Source organism: Chinchilla lanigera, unplaced genomic scaffold (assembly GCF_000276665.1).
Source record: "Chinchilla lanigera isolate Chin_1 unplaced genomic scaffold, ChiLan1.0 scaffold00010, whole genome shotgun sequence".
NCBI lineage: Eukaryota > Metazoa > Chordata > Mammalia > Rodentia > Chinchillidae > Chinchilla > Chinchilla lanigera.
The window spans coordinates 11,308,006-11,318,453 of NW_004955411.1; the positions used below are offsets into that span (position 1 = coordinate 11,308,006).

Sequence of the window (10,448 nt, forward strand, 5' to 3'; positions counted from 1 at the left end):
AAACAAAATGACACCCAGGATTTGGAGGTAGATTTATTTTATGTCAACAAACACTGACTGGTGTCATTCCCAAAATATCAGGCCCCGAAGGCTCAGGGAGGGAGGTTTTTATGGGATCTTCTAGAACACAAAGGCAGAGTACTTGGCTGTCTTTCATTGGTTCTTACCATACGCATCACAGTGACCAGCTGTTTCTAAGAAACAAAAGTAACAGGAACTGTTACCTGGGCAACTAACAAACTGAAGTATCCTGGGTGGGGGGTCATTTTCTGCTACAAGTAGAGATGTGTTCATTCCGTGGTGAGCAAATGTCTTCCTGTGTGGAAAATTGCAGAAGAATAGCAATCAATAGAATTATTTAGAAAATTAAATAACATATCTACCTTCATAATGATAAAGGATATAATGGTCTAGTGGATTTTTGTATATATGTCAAAGCATATTACAATATAATTCTTATCTATTTTTATAATTATGAGCAAGTTTATCTAGGAGAGATTGCTTTAACTGTTGGCAAAAGCATGTATACTGATACTTGGCAGATCCTAAGAAAGATGAAAATATGGGATGTACCTCTAGGGTTCAAAATGCAGGTGCCTAAACCCAAATTGCATATATGAGGATAACACTCAACATATCAAAAAAATACGCAGGCAGAACTTAGTTACTCAGGCAAATCTTCCATGTGGAAGCATAGCCTAGTCGGGAGAGGAGGGGAGGGGAGGAGGTAGTACTCCAACTTTAGTGGGAGGCGCTAGTCAAAGAAAAACTAGAAAAAGGATTAGAAGTCATTCCTAAATACTACCCGGCTTGTATCAGGCTTGGCATTTTTTCTGAAAATGGTAAAAAAAAAAAGAGTTTCTGAAAATGTGAATAAAGTAGACCCAATTATGAGAAAGCATGCATAGTAATAAAAAGTCAGTCAGAACTTGGCTTTGTTTTAGTCTTACTATCTTATACTATACTATAGATTCTTGTGAAAGCTGTTTTCTAGGGGTCTAGATAGTAGACTATTAATACTATGCACCAGTATTTCTTCATAGTGCTGAATTTATAATCAAAATAATGTATTACTTCATGTCGTTTATATTCGGTATATCTACATATGTTTAGTACAAAGAAGATTTTCTACTATAATCTCATCTCCTTTTTAACATTATAACAAAAGTATTTTAAAAATTGCTGCCAATTGGATGTTTCTTTTTATAAAAGTCAAAATTTCTTGTTTTACCTAAGCCTTGTCATTTTTTGTTTTTTGGGTTTTTTTTTTTTTTTTTTTTCTAGTACTGGGAATCGAACTCATGATCTTGCACTTGCCAGGTAGGAGCTGTGCCACTGAGCTAAATCCCCAGCCCCTGCCTTGTCATTTTTTTAAAAATTAATTTCTTGACTGTGAAACTGTCTGGTTTTCTCTTAAAATCTGTGACTTTTTCTATTGATAATGTTTGATTAGTGATTCAATGAATAAATGAATCTATATCTAGCACAGTGCTGAAATATAGTAGATGCCTTATAAATGGATTTAATAGGAAGTCATAGGCAATAATATTGGCAATGAAAAGTAATTTTCTGGAAAATTTGACTTCTGCAATAAACCAGAAATCACTAACTTTATGATATCAGAGATACAAAAAAAAATCAAAAGGAGATCACCTGACACTTTTTGCATATCAAATGGCTTTTCTCCAAGAAATTCTAGACATTGTCACAAGCTCTAACTTGCTGACTGCATATTAGTTCTCAGATCACCTCCAAGTGAGGCTCATGCCTGTCCAAAAGTAGGCTTAAATTGTTAATCATTGTGTTGTGAAAATACTATAATTTTGTTAGCATAGGAGTTTATTTCAATGAGTATACACGGCAACACTGTAAAATAGCTAAGCTATCACTGTGGCTCCTGGCTCCTGACCAAGTCTCATGAACCTTTCCTCCTAAAATATGCTCAAATCTTTGATATTTTATTAATTAAAATATAAATATAAGAACACTTTCCATGTGTTTTAGTAAGCACATGATGAACTTCTGCTGTAAGAGCAATTTTATATTTAATAATTAAATCATAGTACATGTTTTGCCTAGGGACCACAGAATTGGGAGACAATTATTTTATACTAGATATTTAGAATCATAAACAACAGTAGAGATGCCATCTTACAATGTAGCTTGAATAAACAATGTGCTATGCCACTTAATTCAACAAACATTTGTTGAAAATTGATAGGACTTTATAGGAAAAAAAATCCTTGCTATAGTGAAGATTACATTCTAGCAAGAGAACATAGACAGTAAACTAATAAATCAATAAATTATCTAAAATTCTAGAAAGTGAAAATGCTATGATAAAAGAGAAGAGTGAGTGGGCTCTAGAGACAAGTGTTGCGGGTGGGGCTACCTCTCAGAGATGGCGGTCCAAGGTTGGAGTCATGGAAGAGCGACATTTGAGTAAAGGCTGGAAGGAGAAGGAATGAGCCAATTTTGTATGGGTTACATTGGTAATTACTCTTGTAAATTTCCTTTTGAACAGCTCACGCATGCCTATACAGATGATGTCATTCCCCTGCTAAAACTTCCCAATGACTTCCTATAGCTTTAGCATGAAATGTAATCTCCTCAATTTTCTGTATGTCGATCTCTGTCATATCACTCCACCCTCAGCCTTCACCTCCCTATCTCTTTCCCTCACTTACACTTCTTCAGCCGTACTGGATTTATTTCAGTTCCCACTTGAGTACTAAAGCCTTATTAGCGTTCATCCTTTCCACGAGCATTTCTCTCTGCTTACATTCTGACCAGCTTCTCAACCAGCTGATTATTCCACTATGCCCTGTTCTTGCATTCTCATTGCATGACCTAGTTGCTTCTCTAGTCCTTTTTATAATCATAAGAATGGTTTGTGTGATTATTGAGTTTCTATTTTTCCTGATAGAATTTGAGCTCTCTGATGATAGACCTTTTTCTGTTTGCACTGCTCATTACTGTACTACATCCCAATATTTTATATGTGGCAACTGTTCAGTATTTGCTGAATGAGTAAAATCAACTGGGTAGAATTCATGATGTTAGGTTGCAAGGAGAGAATGTGCTCCAAATTAGGGTGAAAAAATAAAACTTAAAATTATTCTTTCCCTTTTGAACTGAGCGCTGTATCAAGTTAGTTGGTCAAGACCAAAAGAACTTTACGGTCTTTAGATAACTCTCTTAAGAACATTCTGCTATATTGGGTGACTATTGTCTTTCCTCAACGTCTAGCAACAACCCTTGAGGGTCAGACCATTTACCTGAAGGGAACCAGCTGGCCAAAGCAGAGCAGCTGACTTTATTTTGGACCCCTTCATTCCCTTGGCATTCACAGGCAATCTGCATCTTCCCAAACCTCCTAAATACTTTCCCTTCTATGCCATTTCACTTTCCACCTGTCTGTCTTATTTCAGGCTCTCACAATTTTCTTCCTGGATTGCTTCTTAACTCATACCCTTTTCTATTTTCATTCCTCTCTAATCTTCTTTTGCACTGTTGCTAAAGTGAATTTCTAAAAGACAGCCCTGGTCACACTCTTTGTTTAAAATGCTCCAGGGAATTCTCATGAATTTTAGGATTAAATCCTCAGCAGGTTGTAGGCGCATGATACTTGTGACACTTGGATTCTGCTCTTGTCTCCTCACAAGTGTATTGGATGTCCACCCTCTATTTTCCCATAATATCTTACTCGAACCCCTCCCTATATTAGTGCTTTTTCACAGCCCTACACAGCCCCTTACCAGCTCTGCAGCAGCAGAATACAGGATGCAAGGATCACAGTGCACAGCGTGTAGCAGCCCTCCTTCATCCCTGCAGTTATTCTTACAATGACCCAGTGATTTAAAAAGACAGTATACATCATGCTCATTATGCAAATTGCAATCACATAATTCTGCTCACTAATTCACACTCTTCTTCTCTCCCCTTTCCCTTATCAGGATAAAATATTTGTACTTTTGGTCTTGAAATGCTCATCTCTGCTATGTATGTATCCTAAATAAGACTCATGAATTCCTTTTCCTAGATTTTTGACCACTGGATGTGGCCTTCCTCCTAAGGTTTACTGCTATGAGAGCCTAAACAAAATGAAATTTTAAATTCCAGCACTTGGGACGCTGAGGCAGGAGGCTTGGTGCAAGTTTGAGCCCAATCTTGGCTACAAAGTGAGTTAAGGCCAGCCTGAACTGCGTAGTGAAACCCTGCCTCAAAAAGACAAAATGCAATTTTAAGTGTAAATCATTTTGGGGGTCGAGGGGCATGTTACTTCTTATGAGCAGCCCATTGCAGTACCTAGGCCCCTGTGAAGTGGGTTCCCTGGTCAGACACTGTATCTAGTTGTATCTCATATACAGCAATTTTCCCAGTCAGATGCTATCTCTAGTGGCATCCCATATGTGCTGGTCAGCCACTATTCCTAACAGCATCCCTTACGCAGCAGTCAACCATCGCAATATCTTATCTAGGCATCTGCTAAGTTATTCTCCGGCAAGAGGAGGGGTTATGTCCTCTGTATAGGGGCTGGGTGTCATGATCCGTAGTCTGTCATCAGCAGTTCTCATATATCTAAAAACTAATCATTTGTTGGGGAATTAACTCAGTGGTAGAAAGCCTGCCTGACATGCTCAAGGTCTTGGAGTCCATCTCCGGGACCAGAAAGCAACAAAAGACAAATCATTCATTTAACATTATGGGTTCTTTGCAATTCTTTTCATTTATATATATTTAGCTGACAAAATAATTGTATATATTCTCTGTGTACAATATATTTTGTAATATTTTGATATATATATATTTCAGACAGCTAAACTGACACTATGTTTTATTTTTTTTATTTTTATTTTTTTGGTTTTTTTGGTTTTTCTCCGGTACCAGGAACCGAACTCACGACCTTGCGCCACTATGTTTTATAAAGTAAGTTTTAAACTAAAAAGGAATCCTGACCTCTCACTGCATGGTTTGTGGGCTTGGGTTTCTGAACCTTTGACAATCTTAGTTGGCAGTGGTTAAGTTTCTCTTTTTAAAAATTATTTTAAACCTAAAAAGGATTTAAATGTGTGGAGATACTTTGAATAAAGCAGTGGTGGAGAGCCCACAGCAGATGCTTCCCATTCTAGGCGTCTGAGGAGTACGAGGGCCGGAGCTTGCTGTTTGGCGCAGGCGCACAGCGGACGCACTGCTCTAAGCATGACTTCGCATAGACACCCGTGCATGTGCCACAGCTATGACAGTGCACGAGAATGTGAACTTGATAATGCTAATATATAAGAGCCAGACAGTAACCACGTGGCTCTCACTGCTGGCTATTGTTGCGGATGTCCATTCTGCGTGCTTTCTTTGGGGACCCAACCCGCGAAAACACCCCTTCAGCCCCTCCTCAGCAAGTGGCGAAGTCTGGAGAACGAGCCCAGGTCGGCAGGATATGGCGTCTGTGGAAACAGTGCCTGATGGCGATGCAAAGCCCTGGGGTTGCCAACATGAGCCCCTAGCCTCCCATTGGTTACCTGTAGTCACCTTCAGAGCGGCCTAGAAGGCCAACCCTGATGAGCAGGGCTCGAGGGCCGAGCCTGGGGTGAAATCTAAGAAGTGCAAGAAACAGAGGCGCAAGAAATCCGGAGGCACCGCGGACTCTGAGTGGGGCCGCCAGCCCAAGCTGCGGGCCAGTGGGCCCTGCCCTGCGCAGGCCGCAGCCGCGGGAAGAGTCCCAGGGCAGAGCCCTGCGCTCAGCGAGGAGGGCAGTGGTGACCAGCAGGATGCAGGCGCGGTGCGCTGCGGCACAGCCACTGCCGGCTCTGGGGTGAACCCGGCCACCTCCTGCCGTGCTAGCCAGCGCCCCAAGGACAGCTGAGTATGTTTGCTCTTTTACTATTTTGCCTAAGAATGCTACTTTTGTATTTATTCAAAGTGGTTATCCCTTTTTTCGTTTAGCCCTTCATCCATCAGTCACTTGCTGAGCGTTGTCTTTCATCGAACGATATTCTGGGCACTGGATGAGCTAAATGAAAAGGACAGAATACCTGGCGTGGCAGGAGTCAGAGTTGATGCAGGTATCTCTCACCTGGAAGTTTTGTTTCAGAAGGAGGTTCCTAGATCTCCTCCACTAAGAAGCGCTCGGGAAGCACGCAGGTGTTGCTGAGATGCAAGGCACTGATCCTCGAGTGTGGGGTTTTTGTCCTTCGGCTTGGAGTTACAGGTGCTCCAACTTTGCATAGGCTTCTTTTTCTTAGGAGGAATAAGGCGATCTTGACGAGAAGAAAGGAATAATTCAGGAAGGAAAGTGTAAAGATAGAGAAAAATTTATCAGGAAGTGCGGGTGAGGGACAGAGGGAAATCAAATACAAATGTGAAGAAATGACTAAGTAGGACGCAAAAGAGACCAAAAAGAAACAGCGGCATGGGGCTGACACAGAAACTCTTCTGCTCAGTAAAGATCCTTTCAGTAGAAGAAGCGGCGCTCCAAACTTCAGAGCAGTGTTAGTCCCTCAGCGCTGGGCAAGGGAGCTTGTCACTGACCCTAGAAGGACGTATGTCCTTGGTCGGGGTGTGTCTCAGGCAGCCACACTTGTGTTCTGTGGGCAAAGCGCTCACTTCTGCACAGTGTGTGCCTGAGGAGACTCAGAAAGCCTCTTCAGGCTCACAGACTCGGAAGCCACCACTCCTTTGAATAATTCATGTAAAGTAAGTTGTGCAATAGAAATGTGTCAAACGATTTGCTGAAGACGTGATCCAAACCATGGCGACACTACTACACTCACAGAGCATAATTTGCCCTGTGTCCATCCATATTTACCCCTCATTGTTCTCTTTCACCCCTTCCTGTAATTGGCTTCACCCTCCGCTTGGTCATCCAGCTCAGCAAGCTTCCTGGTTTCCAGTCCCTCCATCGGGACTTGGACTTCCCCTGATGTCGGGCCACTAAGAGCTCTCTGCCTCAGCACAGCCCTGGAACCTCCGCGGGTGAACTGCACAATGGTAATGTGGAGCTCAACATTTGGCTGTAAAGGCCTGGACTAGACATTTCCTTCTGAGCAAGACCATGGTCGCAGGCAAGAAGCAAAGAGCAGAACAGAGGGTTCTTATAGACCCAGGGCTGCTCGTGGCTGACCCATAACACTCTCAGTGGAAAATATGTGACACCCTTCACAACCAAAATAAAAATATTCTACTTTTTTTTGTTGTTTGGTTTTTTCTGGTACCGGGAATCAAACTCATGACCTTGCGCTTGCTAGGCAGGTGCTGTGCCGCTGAGCTAAATCCCCAACCCTGCAAAATAAAAATAAGAGCACTTTTAGTGCTTTCCTGGTAACCCAGTTTGAAAATATGGCAAAGGAAGCTGTTCCTGTCCCCCACCTGTCTGGTAATACGAAGGAATGGCCTGGGCTACAGAGGTTTATAGGAAGATAATGAAAGACTCTCTGCTCTCCAAGAAGTTCAGATGACAGAAAGGGGGAGTCCGGATTCTTCTGTAGCCCAGGCGGTTCTTAGGCTCATGTAGGAGAGAAGTGATTCCAGACTCTCTCCTTAGAAGTGTGTCAGATATATTCATAGCATTTTGATAATTTTTACAGGAATGAAATGACAATGTCTTAGCAAAGTGTGAGAGGAAAAAAATATGAGAAACTAGGCAGAATGGAAAGGACAATATGGGGGACTTTTTAAGTGAAGTATTTGATAATCACATTTTTAACAGTTTAAAATAAGGGCTCAGAGTGGGATATCTGTCTAGAGGTCTTAAACTCTCTGTTAAAACAGAGTGTATTATGAAAAGTAGTTTTACATGTATAGGCGCCAGAGCCTCTTTTCTAGCTTAGGGTCATATTTCTTTTGCTGTTTAAGCCATAATGATCTGCGACTCCTCCCTGCCCCAGAGTGTTTACATATGAAATCTCTTTCCTAGACGGCCTCTCCTCAAATATTCCTGAGAATAACTGATGAATTCTCCCACATCCCTTTACCCATTTTGCTCTGTTCTCCAGAACTGTCCACGTCACTGTTGACCATTTCTTGTGAGACCTGACAGTATCTGCTGAACTGATTTGCTCCAAATACTTAATGCCTCCAAATTTCAATAAAGTCAAGGATAATGAAACTTTACTGAATTCTTGGGAAATAATAAGTGTCTCAATGATATACACTGGACATTTGAATCCAATATTGGGTTTCCAGCCTAGCTTTCTGAAGTGTCTACTAGAGAAAATCTCCACATTATTCCTCTTCAGGAGCCCTATTTCTTTAGCCCCATTAACTTGGAAAAGACCCCCACCTTCCCTTAAGCTCAAACCCACCACTTCTTACCCTAGCTAGACCAATATTGGAAATGCTGTCCTTCAGGAAAAAAAGCAAGGCATGAGCTGACAGTCAAGGCTCAGATAATACGCTCTCAATCACTGAAAATGTATTGCCCAAATTCTGGGTAATTCCATCCTAACATTAACATTTGTTGTCCATCCATATTTTAGGAAAACAGTTTCTCACTTTGTAAGGGCACGATCTACATAGAAATGTAGCCACCTCTATTAGTTACCAGAACAAGGATCCATTCTGTAACTCCTACACATTTAGGTTTGTGTAAACTTTATAATTTTCTCCAGGTGTAAGGGTAGCTACTTTTCTATAACTGGTGAATTTCCCAAAACAAAGGGAATTTCTTCTAAAAGTTAATATTTCCAATTCCAGGAACTGAAACATTTAAGCCACTTCAACTGATAGCATCTGTTACGGTTTGTGTCTAGATGTCCCCTAAAAGCCTCATGTGGTCATTGGGGGCTGACTTTTCAGAGACAGCTGAATCTCGAGTTTGTGATTGGTTCATTATCTAGTCCTGGGATTGAGGGTGTGAGTGCTGCATCCGTGCTAGGGCAGGTAGCCTGCAAACAATAGAAGGGACTGAAAGAGGCTTGTTCCTCCCTTTTGCTTTTATTGTATGCCTAGGCCATGAACTGTTGCCTCTCTGCCAGGACACCCAGCCTTGGAGCCAGCTGAGTGTGGACTGAAACATCTACAATCTTTGAGCTAAGTAAATTTTTCTTCCTTTAACTTGGAGCATTGTGTATTTTGTCTCAGCAACTACAGAAAACTAAGACAGCTCCTTTTCTAAAACTGATAACAAGCCAGTTGCTAATGATTTTTCCCAGGTTGATTTTTTTTTTTCTTTTGGTACCAGGAATTGAACTCAAGACCTTGTGTTTGCCAGGCAGGTGCTTATGCTGCTGAGCTATATCCCAGCCCTGATTTTTCCCAGGGATCCACACTAAGTTATAGTTAATATCCATTGTGAATTCAGATTAACACAGGAAAACAGAACAAAGATAAGGTATTTGCATGACTTTCTTTTAAAAAGAAATAACTTAGAGAAATAGATTGACATTTTAAAGCATATATCTTTTTTTGTGGAGATAGGTTTTATCAGGCCCCATTCTTTCAGAACAGCATTGTATTTTCAAAATGTGTAGACAGAGTTATGTTCTAATTCTACTCATGTGTAAAAACACAGACCTTGAGCTACAGCACAGTTATCTAGAAGTGAAATAATTGAAAAATTACTGGTGATTTTTGTGCCATTGTAAGTATGAAAACTTTAAACTTACACAAATATTTGTTTGTTCTTTTTAAAATTTCAATATTTAAAAGTAGAAATAGTACAACTACCAATAGCTATTCATAATAGAACAATTATTGCTGGGGGTAAAGTTCAAAGGTAGAGCACATACTTAGCATGCATGAGGTTCTGGGTTTAATCCCTAGAGCATGCATGTGTGCACATGAGCACACATACTCACTGAAAAGTAAAATATGAGATTAAAAATAAGAAAAAAAATACTCATCAGTAATCTTATCACTTAGAAATAATTGTTATTTTTCACTTTGCTTTCATTCCTTCTGTTATGGTTTGTGTCTGGATGTCCCCCCAAAGCCTCATGCAGTCGTGAGGCGGGCTTTTAGAGTTTGATTGATCCATGATCCAATGCTGGGATTATGGGTGTGAGTGCTACACCCGCCCTGGGGTGGGAAGTTTGCATATGTAAGGGAGAAAAAGAAGCTTGCTCTCCCCTCTCTGCCACTCCTCCCTTTTGCTCTTGCTGCCTTTGCTATTTTCCACTGCCATGAACTGTTGCCCTCTGCCATGTGCCACTCTGCCTTGGAGTCAGCCAAGTATGGACTGGAGCCTCCACAAACCGTGAGCTAAATAAATCTTTCCTTCCTTAATTCTGGGTGTCAGGTATTTTGCCTCAGCAAGGAGAGAAAAGTAACCAAGACACCTTCCAATATATTTTTCTAATAAATTTAAAAATTGTGATCATATGCTACCCTAGTTTTCCCATGTTGTTTAAAATGGAAGTATTTTTGTGCATCATATAAAATGATTTGTAAATATAATTTTGATGAAAACTAGCATTAGGGTTGATTTTGGCTAATGATGATCTTTTTAGTTT

The 10,448-nt window shown here is 40.7% G+C and overlaps 1 long non-coding RNA gene across 1 annotated transcript; it reads left to right on the forward strand.

The window, feature by feature from the left end:
• The first annotated feature begins 217 nt into the window (after positions 1 to 217).
• Positions 218 to 7,168, forward strand: LOC106147818. Its single transcript, XR_001232799.1, has 3 exons — positions 218 to 300; positions 5,944 to 6,062; positions 6,867 to 7,168. It is a non-coding gene; the product is annotated as an uncharacterized LOC106147818 (long non-coding RNA).
• The last annotated feature ends 3,280 nt before the right edge of the window (positions 7,169 to 10,448 follow it).